This window comes from Corapipo altera, unplaced genomic scaffold, assembly GCF_003945725.1.
Source record: "Corapipo altera isolate COAL_440 unplaced genomic scaffold, ASM394572v1 1b, whole genome shotgun sequence".
Taxonomy (NCBI): Eukaryota; Metazoa; Chordata; class Aves; order Passeriformes; family Pipridae; genus Corapipo; species Corapipo altera.
The window spans coordinates 11,633,378-11,647,876 of NW_020884881.1; the positions used below are offsets into that span (position 1 = coordinate 11,633,378).

General features: G+C 39.0%; 1 protein-coding gene across 14 annotated transcripts in view; it reads right to left on the reverse strand.

The window, feature by feature from the left end:
- MAGI2 (membrane associated guanylate kinase, WW and PDZ domain containing 2) overlaps positions 1-14,499 on the reverse strand; it is a 721,543-nt gene that overhangs the window by 378,552 nt on the left and 328,492 nt on the right. Inside the window, exon 1 of one of the 14 annotated variants that reach the window (XM_027639977.1) lies at positions 10,382-10,625. The exons of the other annotated variants lie outside the window; for them this stretch is intronic. The gene's annotated coding sequence lies outside the window, so the exon portion shown is untranslated. Of the gene's footprint in view, positions 1-10,381; positions 10,626-14,499 lie in introns of those variants that run through there. 14 annotated transcript variants of the gene reach the window in all.

Here is a 14,499-nt window from a genome sequence, read left to right on the forward strand (position 1 = left end):
GAAACACTCCTAAGCACAGAATTTTAAAGAAAAATAAAAAAGGGTGAGTTTTAGCTAAAGTAAGCTTTCTACAGTGTAGACAGAAGGTTAAAAAGATAATGATTTAACTAAATTTAGTATAATTGCAAAAGGAAGGTGATGCTTAATTCTAATCATCCAAATGAAAGTAAGTGCCAGCACTATGTCATGAGAACTTTGCAGTGCCAACAATGTGGAACAAATTCATCCCTCTGCTTGGGAGGAAGGGGCGAACCTGTTCTCTTCCACGGCTAGGATAATACCACCGATTTTGAGTGAGTAATTGCAGATTTACACCACAGTGCCTGAGATCAGAGTATGGCTTGTAATAAAGCTTTAATGTGTTTTAGGAGTGAAGACACTTCTTCTTCGAGGACTTTAAGATAAAGCACATGTTTTAGAGCTTTATTTAGCCAGGTTTCATTCAGGCTCAGGCTCAAAGAACCTGAGTGGCAAAGTGCTAGAAAGTGACTTTCTATTAAAAAGCACACTTTTATCTCTTACTCTCATGTAATAATATGCCACGAAGCAGCAGGGATTATGGACCATTTCTCTTATACTGCTTCTTCTCTCCCTTTTCACATGAGTAGGGACACCATGTAGAGGCCACAATGATTGGGTTTCTCCATCTTCACTCTCCTACCCTCTCCTTCCTCAACAGCCTATGGTTCACCAGGATGCTGAAAACCTGCATAAAGACTTTTTGCCACAGCAAACACCCTGATACCAAGCCCTCCCCAAACAGCCCTGATGGAGAGGAGCCCGGTATAACACACCAGGGTCCTTCTGAAGGGAGAAAATCATGAGGTGAGACATTAATGTTTGAGATCAAGAGAGGAATGGCATGAGTATCATGAGTAAGGAGTAGAGCCTGGGGTGGAAGTGAAGGACCCTACTGCCCTGAAAGCCTCTCCCACCTGGGGAAGGAAAGTTTACTGGTTTAACTCTCATTGTGCAGACCAAAGGACACAATCCAGCTCAGAATTATTTTTCTTTTCAAAGAAATTTTTCTCCCTACTTCTCAGCTCCAATAAGGCAAAACCATCCACTTCTGTTAAGGTAGCATGGTGACATCTGGGTGTCAGTTTTCTGGCTTTTGAGTTAAACAGTAACCATAAAGAAGGCTTGTGAGAGACAATAACTGTTCTTGATGTCAAATCTTTCCACAATGGGGAACTGCTTTTAAGTAACTTCTTTGAAGAATAAAATAGAATAGTTTCATGATAATTGTTTTATTTCCATGGAGAAGTTAAGGAAAAGCTGTAGGGCTTATATTCTTTACCATGACAGCTTGAGGATGTGCATAAGAATTCCTATTTCTGCCTTCAGTCATTTTCATCTTTCTTCCTAATTTCTCCTAATTTTACTTTTTATTGCCTTTCCTGTTTCTCTATAAATTGTTGGATTTCTTTTCCTTCTTGAAGCTTTATTCCAAGCTCTCTGGTCTCATGCTCTGTCTTCCTCCATGCCACTCACTCAGCTTGTTAAACACGTTCTCTCCCACTGACTTCTCAAGCGCAGAGATAGTTGGTTACAAACTTTTGTTGACAATGGCCAATTCCCTCTGTCAGTGTGAGGTGTTCTAGTCAAGACTCAAGGATAACCATTTTCAGAGAGGGTCAGTAATTCTATGGAAAAACAGATACTGTGCACTCAAAGACAAAAATGGATTTGTTCATCTGCATTTATCTATTTCAATCCAATCTCCCCTCACACCTTAGGGGAAGGGCAGGAAAACGCTTAAAAGGGTGAACAAATAGGCAAACCAAATTCATATGCACAACCAAGTTAATCTTATCATTGGCATTTGAAAGGCATGTCTGCAAAAAAAGGGAGAAAATGTTCCTCTAACAGAGAAAGGGTGATTTGCGGGAGAATATTATGAACTCAGAAAAGGAGGCACATTCTACGTCAAACACTTTAATAGATTTTTTTGATAGTAACTTCCCAAAAAAGAGTTCATTCTGATTTTTTTTTTTTCTTTTTGGATTACAGTACTTTGCCACGCATGACTCATATGCACAAAAATGTGTTTATCACAAATGAAACACATTTTCAGATTTACATGCTGACTTAACCAAAACTCAAAGCTTTTGACTTTTCAAGTTTTAAACTATTTCTAATGATGACAGGAAGGTCTGATGTGCTTGAAGATATGATCATCACCAAGGCAGCAGTAAGCTCAGATGAAGACATAACAAACGAATTTTCCTCCATACTGGGTCACCCTGTACTGAGGTGCAAAGGTCTGGTTACATACCCACTACTGAGTGTGTATTCATGGGACCAACACTGACATTTCTTCTGCACTGTGTGGCCACACAGACATCTATTTGTGCTTCAGAACAGGAATGTCATATCACTTGGAAAATATCATAGTATCTTGGCAACTTAAATTGGAAAATGAGAGGTATAAAATGAAAGTATTACCCTATACTGCCTGATGCTTCTACTCTTTCCCAGCGTAAAAAAGCAGGATGCTGGGCCAAATCTCTTGCTGTTACTCCAGTTGAGGAAGCAGGTTTTATATCAAACATTTAGGATATTTTGCCAATAATTTTTGTATCTGCTGTGGAGGTAGAGTCTGGACTATCTGATCACATATTCTTATTACAGTGGATAATTCAAATATACTAATTTTTACACACAGAAGTCATGAAGAAAACATATAGTACAATAAAAAGTAATGCATGGTAGGAGGGTAAGAATGTATCCTCTACCTTCAAGATCTACCACACCTGAGCTGGTGGGTCTGGTGCACCAACACTTCTAGCGATAATCACATACAGACTCATTCACCTGATGTGAGGAGAGACAAACTGAGAACCTCAGTGCTTCTCAAAAGCCATGGTCACTTCTGTGAGAGACTGTGTGGGCATGTGAGACTCCTATTAAAATGAAAGTGGGAAGAAGAATGAACAGGACAAGAAAATATTCAAGAGCTGGTCTCAGTGCAGTGTGCCTCTGCCAAGGACAGTCTGCACATTATCTTCTGGAGGTACATAGAAACAAAAACTTTCTCTTTGTTTTTAGGGCAGCAATAGGCAACATATCCTTTTCTGTGGACTGCCAAGACTCATGGCAAAGGAATCATACTAGTATCAAATACTGCAATTCTGAACTAGCAGATGCCAAAGCACCTATATTTTCTTGTGCTTTCTCTCTTTTTATTTCTTTCCTGCTTGTTATCACAACTATGCCATAGAGAGTTTTCTTTGAAGCATTCTTCTAAACACAATAGACAGCATACATTATTTATCCTAATGGAACAGTGCAGAAGGCACCCACTATATCTCACTTCCTCTGAATAACTTCAGGAGAGAAAAGAGCAAGATAAAACCAAGCTACATTTTTTACTCAGAAAGTCGTGAAACCTCACAGTAGGCAATTCTCATGTGGATGAGGTTGCAAAAAGTAGGAGCTGCAGGAGCTTGAAAACCCAACTTTTGTTTTCTCCTTTGCTATTGAGTCATTGAGGGAACTGGCTCCAGGTACCTACAGACCGACCCACATAAACATTCAAGAGCAATGTGCGATTAAGACAACTTATTGGGAAGTGCCCTGAGAACTGAGTACCTCTACAGAAATGACTGAAAGTTACTTCTGTTTAAAAGTGGTTGTGTACTTCCTCTGTGTTAGTCTCCTAGTTTCTTTTCACACTTATGAAGGAATGAACCTCCACAAATTATTTAATTAAATGAACTACACCAATATAAAATTTTACTTATAGGAGTGAACTCTCAACACTGGGAATTTGACTTCTCTACATATTAGCAACAAGGTATTTTTATACAGGTTCCACCATTTAAGGGGCAGAGAGTATTTACTACCATAAATGAACACTATCATTATTCTGTGGTATGAAAGCAGCAGCAAACATGCTTCCTCAGTTTAGTTTTGAATTCTGAGCAGAGCTCATATTTCACACAGTAATAGTCAGTAACTTCCATGAACAGGGAACATAATTACAGTGTCCTAGCTCCCAACGGCTGAAGGTTGTAAAGGATAATATATAGCACCTGCTGAATCTGCAGAAGAAAAAAAACCCAACACAATAAAGGGCTCCCTATCGGCACACTCCTCCTTTTTCAGAAGGACTTTCCAAAACGCAAAGAGGCAGGTGTTTTTTGATTGTTGTGTTGCTGCAGTTGGTTTGACAACAGCATTTGATGGCTGAGATGACAGAATGGAAACAGACTAACCCCTCAGTTATTCCAGGTTTTAAAATCCAGCAATGCAAAAGCCAAGGAAGTTTTGAGCTACCCCTTCCTTTTATGCATCCCAGTCTTCTTAGTGCTATCTAAGGGATAGCCACCACTCATGATATAAAGATTTCTGTGGTGCAGGAATATAAAAGCAAATGAAGCAAAGATACCCACATTTCCACAAACTGCTCACTCATGTTTCCCAGAACCTATTTCTATCACATCTTCTGAACAAGAAACACCAAAATTGCAGGGTCGTCTTCTGTCATTGAGGAGCTGCAGAGCTCTGAAGACAGATGCACACGCGCTTCCAGTTGCCTCAGTCATGCAAGACAGTGAACAACTATGATCTGACCAAGCTCCTTTATTCAGCCATCTGCAAATCTCTCTAGATCTTCTAGATTTATAGAATCTTCCAGTGGCCAGTGTCATATTTAAGCTTTGCTTTTTGATGTACTTGATCCTAACTATGTGATGGGGAACTCTAATTAATAAGACAGGCACTGTTTCTCATTCCTCTTTGGGTAGATTACAGCATTGTTAAATTACAAAATGCTGAATTGTATCTGATTGCATAACGTTACAGAGTTACCGAGTTACCTTTCAGAGTTTCTTGCAAGAAGCTGACTCTGAAGGTGAAAAATTCTTGGATGAAAAGGAACTCTGCCCTGAAGGTCCTGTCCCTGCCGAGGCTCTGCTCACCAGTGTTTCATTATGGATACTATCACCTCCTGGACTCATCATGGCTTCTGCCATCGTGCTTCACAGAGATGAGTAGAATCACTCTAATAACTTTGGCCAACATCAATTCCTGAAGATTTCAGCCAGGACCTTGGGAGCAGAAACACATGGAGAGCACGAGCAGCACAGGAGTCCTAAGGTTCTGTGCTCCCATCAGAGCAGGTTTCTCAGCAGATGACTAAGTCTGCAATTAGGCAATCCATATCCAATTAGTGTGCTTGAATCAATCTAGAACCTAAGAGTTCCTAAACCTTTACTAACTTCCAGCAATCTTTACTTGCTGTTATCTGGGACAGACTTTTATAACTTAAGTCATCTCCATCATCAGAAAAGCACTCTAGTGGCAATAATTCTTCACACTGTACATCACTGCAATTTATTTATTTGACTGGAAAGGAAAGGATAACTGAGAAAGAGAGCTTTTATTGTGATGTGCTCTCTATTGCAATGCTTCCCACATCCATGCCCATTTGTATTCCATCACCTCTGGGTTATGAGCATTTCTGTCAATGGGGATTGTCATGGCTGTAAAGACTTAACTCCTAATACCTTCAGATTAAAGAATTTTTCCCAGGCACTTTTTATTTTGGTTCACATTTCCATAAGGGGGGTTTAGAGTTCAGTGATCACCCACTGTCAATCCTATTTGCTTGTTTTCTTTGCCACTAAGGTGATAAAACGTCTTTAATCTGAGCCCCTCTGCAAGATCAGCTTTTCCCTACTAAATGTTCTCTTGTCTCATCTCTAGATTGAAACTTGGCACCAATTTCAAGAGAGGCAGAACTGAGCCCTAAACCTCACTCTCCTTTAGTACCACTCATATGAATGTATTCAGGATATAGATTCAGATTATAAATGTGTCCCAAGAAAGACACCAGCTCTCATTGCTTCCTTCAGCAGTTTGAACCATGGGGATATGGGTTAAGTTCTTTACAGTAGGTCTGGCTGATGTTGGAATGAAAAATAATTTCCTTTTTGTCATAGGGAGATTGATGAGATTGAGAGTATCGTGTTCTTGTAGGCATTTGGATATGCACCTCTGTACAACCTACTTCCCCAGCATTAAATTTTTACTTCACCTGTATCAAAGAAAGGCCTGGTGGTAGAAATTGTTTCTCACTGTCCCAGAACATGGAGCTGAGTTAGGAGGGAAAAGTCACAGATGGTTGGTAAGGTCAAATCAAAGAAGGTTTAACAAGTAAAGAAGTTTGTGGAGAGTCAGGAAAAAAGTATGAGAGGAAAAATACAAAGAAATTAGAAGGGTGACAGGAATAAGACCATAATGTCAGGTTCGAGTATCTTGCATGTTTCCAGATGAGAGTGTTTTTCTTTCTTTAGTTGACAAAGTCAACCTAATCTTCCATGTTCAGAGAAAGAACAAATCCAGCCAGCGTTTAGTTTACAGTTTTCAGCTAACCCTACCACTGATGTTTAATTTTCTACAAAACAGTGGGCAGTCACTAACACATGGGTATACTCTGTATGCAAACACCAAAGGTCACCAAAAAAATCATATTCCTCTTTATGCCACAGCATAACATAGTCAGAAAACAGTTGCAAGTGTGACAAGAGAGAGATCTGGCTGAAATTTTTATCTGGTGCTAGAAACAGAGACACATGGGTCTGGGATGTGCTATAAACATGCAGAAAAAATGACAGAGAAATAGCTGGGACGTTCTTATTAAAAAAAAAAAAAAAAAGTAAATTATGCTGACCATACTCTTTTCTTGGCCCTATGGGCTACAGTCAGCCCGTTACAGTGATATCATTCACAACAAACTTGATTTAAACTGGTTGTATTAGGGCAACTGGGAATACTATATGGCCTTTAATGTTCTTAAGCTTATTTTGCGGAGAGAGCATGATGTTTTCTGTATAGGCATTTGCTGCTGAAATGGGAAATAGGTGGGCTGTTTGCTGAGTCTGTCAGCTGGAACACTGACAATCACTACTTGGACTGCTTCAACGTAAACATAATTTTCTCAGACTTCAGCACTCTGGATTTGAGTCTTTTTTCATGTTAGTATATACTAATCTATCTAATTCTTGTTATTATTTATTTTCATCACAGCCAGAAGATGATACTGACCTTTTATGTTTATCCACAGGATGTATTTACACAGCTTGCAGAAAGTCGTGGTGAGAAATTTTCAAAGTGCCACCATTTTATTTCTATATTTGTTTCCCCCTCCCCCTTTACAGAGGTCCAGTGTGTCAGTGCTGCACTATGAGAAAATGTGTATTTCCAAGCAAAGTCCCTGGGCAATTTTTATTTTGTAATGAGAATAAAAGTCAAAAGTCTTGCTTCATTTCTTAAATCAGACTTTCAATGTTAAAACCCACTTCAAATGATGTTGTAGTTAATAATCAAATTGATTGACAATGCTCCTAGTTGGATGTATGCATTTCATTTGGGTTAAGTTTGCTCATTTAATTTCTTCTGGAAACTTTTCTGTCCATGGTGATCTTTAATCCAGTTTTTCTTATTGTGTCCAGTTAAGTTCCAAAATCTAATTTGTTCCTTTTCAGTATCAGACTCCAATTTTTTTTCTGATTATGTACATACACATCTCTAAAATCAGCCTGGTTTGGTTTAGCTTCTAAAACTGTAGCTGTATTCCTGTGCTTTATAACGATGGTCAGTGTGAATTAGGCATCTGGAATCTTTCTGTTACTCAAAGCATTTTAACTCTATTTGAACATCTCTTGTTGACATTTCTGCTTGTCTGATGGTTTGCAAGATGTTTGTTTTCTTTTTCACAATCCCACTGTGCAATTGTGTCACTTTCCACGAAGCAAAATGTTTACAACTGTCAAATTATCTACCTGTACAAAAGGAGCAATGGGATCTGCATGTGGCATTAAGGTTCCTTTTTCACTCTTCTCCAGCAGTAGTGGAATTTTATACCATAACTCCAAGCATTTAGGTCTATGAAAATTAATCTAAAAGACTGTAAGAACTCTGGCAAGTAACATTTGTGGGGTTTATAAGTACTGCACACAACATGCTTTTTAAGGAACAACTAAAATTTAATGTCCCCTGCAATGGGTAAATGGCAAAATATTTATACTGTTTGTTTTCCAAAGGAAGCTTCTAAAGCTTATTCTTTTCTTGCTGAAAATTGTATTTGTAATACAGAGAAACTATAACCTTAAACTGGAGAGAAAGTAGAGGAGTCCAGTAAATACAGAAATTGTTCAAAAGTCTCCATAGGTACTATTAAGCAGTCACAAAAAACACCAGCCACATTTTCTGGAGAGGATCCATACTACTCACAACTTCTCACAGCTATCCTTCTGCCTGCTACTTGCCCTACTGTTGTGCTATGGAGCCCCTTTATCTCAGGGAACATTTAAAGAAGCGGTGTCGACCGGAGCGAACTTCCCTGTTGCCTCATGAATTCCCTGGCACAGATCACTCTGGAGAAACAGGGTTCCCTTCCTCACTCCCCTGCACTCACCCCACACATGCATGGACAGAGGCTTCTCCCACACTTGGGCTGCAACTCCTGCTCAGGAGCACTGAAGAAGAGCTGTGGTGTCAGACTGAATGGCCATTCCATATGAGGCTCTTCCCAATGAACACACTTGTACTACAATTAAAGGAGTGCCCCCCTCCCTCCTCCTCCTCCTCCTCCTCCCTTGCTCTTGTAGTATCTGATTGTGAACTTCTCCCTTGGATAAACAAATGCTTGTACCAATACCTCCGCTTCTGGCCCTTAAGGACTTTATATTCCCATGCCTTTTTTTAGGCTTTTCAGTTTTACCTGTCAGTTGCATTCACCACTGGCTGGCATTTCTTTATCACCTGTATCGTGGGTGGCACATTATCTAAGACACATGTTTTTCAACCCACTTACCTAATTCCAGCAGTACTGGCAGAAGCTGCTTTATTAGCAGTATTTATACAACACATTTGCAACATGCATTTTTTTTATTTTCTGTTTTCTGGGTTTTTTTGTTAGCAGTAGTACTGGCATGAGGTGCTGATTTCAGGTTAAACAACTGTCCACTACATCCCCTCAGCTAGTCAAACAGTCAAAGAAAGCAAAGCAAAACAAGCCAGTCAGACATTATCAGAGAGAATGGTGATTATAACAAACAACAATACAGGGGGAAAATGCATGGCCATTCAGAAACTGTCTTTTGGGGACTGTAGAAGAGATCTGGAGCCATTTTTCACTAGGTTCCTGAGAAAATGTCAGCACACAGATGCCACTGTACTGTCAGATTGCATCTTAATTTGGCCAAAGGGGACCCAGGCAGTCACCCCTCACAGACATTTTTAAAGGCCCATTACAAATCTGATTTATTGGTTGCTAAGAATCTCCCTGCTATGGTCTGCAGATTTTGCATGACATGGAGCTGAAATCCAGTTACAGATAAATGTCTGCTTCTCTATATGATCTAAATCCATCTGAATTCAGTATTTCTTGGGTATCGGTCAAGCTTCCCCCTGTTTGCCCACCCCCTTTTCTCGTAATACCTTAAGGCAGTTTACTTCAGAGTGAAGCAGAGCATTAACCTGTACAAAATGCTAATTTGTATATAACTCTCTTGCTGCCACTAAAAAAAAAAAAGAAAAAAGCAAATGCCTTTTGTTCTAAAAAGGCAGGGAAAAAAATCCAGGAACAAAAGAAATGCATCTGCCCAGTAGGAGAAATGAGAATTTGCTGGGATATGTTTTAGATGTTTAGGCATGCTGGTGTTAACAACAACCATTCAAATAAAAATGTTAATTCACTTCTATTTTCAATATTTTTTAAAAAATCTCCTGACTTCTTCCTCAAAAAAACCCCACAAAAACCCACAACAAAAAAACCCCAAAACCCAAAACAAATTCCTTGCCTTTTGTGAAAAGCCAAAGATCACAGGAGAGAAATGAATTTGGAATTGCTGAAGAAACACCATTCAAACTTGCTCTACTCAAACTGCCCATTGTTACGATTCAGACAATGTACAACAACCACAGCTCAACTTCTAACCATGCCCGCATCACAGGGAATTCAAAGTCAATAGCTCTTCCTATTTCCACAAACCTAACCTCCAAAGCCTTCATTTGCAGCTTCACTGGCAAAATTCTACCAGCATCGGAACAGTCATCTGACAATCTGTGACAGAAGCATGCAGCTCGTCCTAAAGCCTTGTGTTTTGTGCAGGAACTATTCTAAACAAAGACAACATCAAAAGCAGCACAAGAATCGCTCAAAGCAAGTCCAACTCAGCCCAAGTTTGGGTTCAACATCTGTCTGAACACAGTAGTGCCTCTCATTTTGATTTTGTTTTGTGAAATTAAACCCCACCTAATCTCTTTAAGTGACCTCAACTCAGGTCCCGGCTATACCGCTTTACAAATCCAAAGAGAAAGAGAAAAGGGAAAAAAAAAGACAAAAAAGAGAGACAGCGCCTTATCCCACCTTTCCATGGCTCTCAGCCCGTCTGTCTTCGCATGATCCGCAAACCACCTGTACTGGATCCAGCCCATCCTGGGGGTAGAAAATATCTTCCCGGTTAGATGTAGTCTCAGCTGTGCTTTGATTTTTCGGCACGAATGTCTAGAATCTTCTGCTTAAGCCAGACACAGTAACACAAAACTGCAGCTGAGCTCTTTTGTTTTCCCTCTCTCCGGGGCTGAGGCAGCGGCGCTCCCGGCGCTCCCGCTCCCTCCGCCCCCGGCAGCGCCGGGCGCTCGGCTCCGCCGCCGGCCCCCGGCCCCGGCCACCACCTACCCCTGCCCGACCCAGCACCGCCGAGATTCCTCCGAAAGGGGCAGCTTCAGGGGGCGGTCAGGTGATCTTCCGGTTAAAATCAGAGAGGATGCTCGGGGATTGAGCGCAGGGATCCGTGGTGGGTTTCAAACTAGCCATTTACATTACAAAGCAGAGGGAAGCAGAGCTCGGAGGAGATCATTAGGCATTCTTCTGCTTTTCCAGCTCTCCGCTAAGCAATCCACACAAGCAGGCACAGTGCGAAGATACGTAATTAAACTTTTCAGTGGTAATAATCACACATAGTTTGGATACCATGACCCTCCTAAATATTTAACAGTAGGGGCTTATTCCTACATAAACATTTTTTTATTATTATTTTTTTCTTAGATGCTGGTTCTGTACCCCTTTATAGATTCTTTCCAATTGTAAATTTTTGCAATAAAATCTTTAAATATTTATGCTGAAGCCATATTTAATACGTCATCAGCAAATGGACCGTAATCAACTGAAAACAATTAGTAGTCCTTTATTCACATTATTATATTGCAATTCAAAATATCTCTGACATAAGGGCCACTACATGCAAACCTGACTTTCTGAATTGTAGCTTATCCAATGGCCCTGTTCCCATGGACTACCCTGATTAAAGCTACCATAGTGTGCAGGGCTTTGGAATTTAGGCTCTAAAACACTGAAAGAATTCAGATTCTCTGAGAGTCCTCGTTATTGCCAAGTAATCAGAAATACCCAAATATTGTTCTAGAAGTCAGAATTACTTGCAAACAATATGCTGCAAGCAAATCTTATGAGAAACAAAGACTCTTGATAAAATACTGCATTTTTAACCCCAGTTGCCATTAAAAAAATTCTATGAGGTTTAATGAGACCAGAATTTCGTCCACCATATCTCTGCATTAATTATGAAATGGTAGCAAAGACGAAACATCTGCAAAACTAAGTTAAGAGTAAAGTAGGTATCCACATTTAATCAGTCTTTCTGAGAAACTTTAAATGTATAGATGTGATGTATCACCTATTCCAGAAGAAATCTAAGTCCATTTTCCTATGACCATATTCTTAAAGACTCAGGTGACGGAAACCCTACTCATCCATCCATTATCCAGCACAGGCACTTCTAATGCTTCCCAGTGTTGCCAAGAATATAATAAATAACCATTTACCCATCTCATATTAACTACAGATCTGACCACAGACACTTCAGTCCTTCTGGCACTACACACAGAATGCAAATTTACACCTTTTAGTTTCCATACTATCACTCTTATGATATAAAGTAATTCTTTAGATAAACACACAAAGAAGTGACCTGGATTTCTTTAGGATACTGATGGAAAAGAGTTATATAAGAGATTATGGATTATCTGCACCATATTACTAGTTGGTCTCTACTAGACTGATACTAACAACTCTACCTTGCTCTGACTTTCAGAGACTTAAGGTTTTTAACCCTGACACATCCTCTTTAGTAATACTCTAGTAGGAGTGCCTCACATCTTTCCGATCATAGCCCGGATTTCTGCCATAGTCCATGAGCTTTTGGCAGGAGCCAGTACTGAGAGCAAGGGCTTAGTGAAAATCCCATAACTATAATATATGACATTCTTTCAAACCAGTCTTCATAGTAAAAAATATTAAATGTTGCTTTGCTACATTTAATCTAATTATATGTTGAAAAGAAATTGAGAAGTAGGACTCCTGTCATGCCAAGGTAAGCACATACTTGTAGAAAGATATCTAATGACTATTGCACACTTAAGACTTGAACGTGTTTATGATGATCCCAACAATGAAGGCCATAGGAACCAACAAAAGACAGAAGAACCAAACAACTCCATCTCAATCATCTAAGTTTCTGCTTGCAAGTGCAGTTCTGCAATTCTGGGGTACTCTGTATATCCACATGCATTTACTCTACTAATAGTTTTTTACTCTCACTCTCCTGAAGCAACAATAGTGAAAGAAGGGTACTGACATATATTGGCTAGAATGGGTCAAAGAGGAGAGAGTCAGCTGAGAAAGTCATCTGAAGAGCCTAGGAGGGACAGCCAAGCTACATGTCTTCAGAACTCAGAACACAGAATGACATAAATATTGGTGTTTTCTAACTTGGATATTGGCAACATTTTTTTATTGCTATAAAGTCAACATAAAATTTGGTTTTAGTAAAGAAATAGGTCTAAACTGTCATTGTTGAAAAGGCAAATAGACACAAAGTACCCTGCCTGATACTCATAGTAGTTACAATACTGTGTAAATCATGGGGCAGCTCAACAAAATTTCCAACCTAAAATCAACTACTAGAATGTAGTTGTGTCATTCTGCACAGGACTTCCATTGAATGTGGTGAATTTCTTGATGAGAAAGAGGATCACATCTCATGCATACTTATTACAGTCATCAAAAATGTCCACTTTAGCAAAACAGAGTACACTACAGAGTTTCAACAATGAAATGCTGTGGTCATCCATCTAGTGCCAAGTATGGTTTATGACTCTCAAAAGAAAGTAATTTAGTTTCTAAGAAACAGAGCAATTATTTTAGACTTCCAAAAAAAGCCTTTTATAATGTCTGGGCTGCCATACACATTGTCAGGGACAAGACATTCAGAATTTACATGTTTATGCAGTAGTAAGTACAGGCCTATTCCACTGGAAGAAACTGGAGGATTATCTTCCATCTAAAGGCTATGTGTATACATGCACATAGATACATAAATATATATACAGATGTATACATAATTAATTAAACCCGTCCATATAATAAATATGCATGAAAACCTGTCTCAAACATGCAGATAACAATTATGTTTTGGAAACTGTGTGCACTAATACTTAGCAAAATAAAAATCTGTACAAACTGATACTTGACTCAAGAAGTAAACACAGTATTTTTCAATCATTAAGTTTATAGCCTGTAATCTTTTGAGAGGAATTTGAAAGTTTCCCAGAAGAATCACTGGTTTTAAATGATACTCTTTTAAAAATTAGAGCTTTAATTTAAACAACAACACAGACATAATCAAATTATTGAGGCGTGACAAAAATAAATTAATGGTCTACTTTGTGATAGAAATAGTCTCAATATTTGCAATGTTAATCTCAAAACAGTAAAAACACGCATATATCAACATAAAATAACAATAAAAATCCCTATTTTATTTATAATATATATCAGCCTTAAGGTCGGATTTATTCCTAAAAGAAGCCATAGAATTAGGTTACATCTTTTTTACCGTTTATTTATACATAAGTCAAAAAGGTATATGCTTAAAAATGAAACTATGTTCAATCAGTAAGAAAACGGATATGTCATGTATTTATGAAGTCTTTTTGAATTTGTGCAGCAAACAGGCACGAATTTTTTCTTTTTCCATTACTCCTCAGATGTAGAATTTGCAAGTCCATGTTTGAAAATTAGTGCTAAAGAAGGAAAACCACTATTGACTTCAGATCCTTTACGTCAATATTACTGATGAGTGAGGATATCCTAATGCCTACAAGTAACCACAGTAAAAGTAGCATTGACACTATTTTAAGTATTCTGAACCCTCAGAAATACTGTAAGTTAGAATCAGTAAGTGTCATGGTTTGAGATAGCCCCAAAATCCAATTTAGCCTTGGGAAAAAACTAATTGTATGTTCTGAGTTGTGTTTTTACAGGAAGCCAGTCACCAGATGAGAGAAAGAGAGAGAGAGAGGGACCTGAACTAAGCAGATGCCAATATCCAGTGATGAGACAGCTCAGAATGATGAAACAGCCCTAAAATCAGAACCACAATTCTGACTGAGGAGACCAAAGATCTG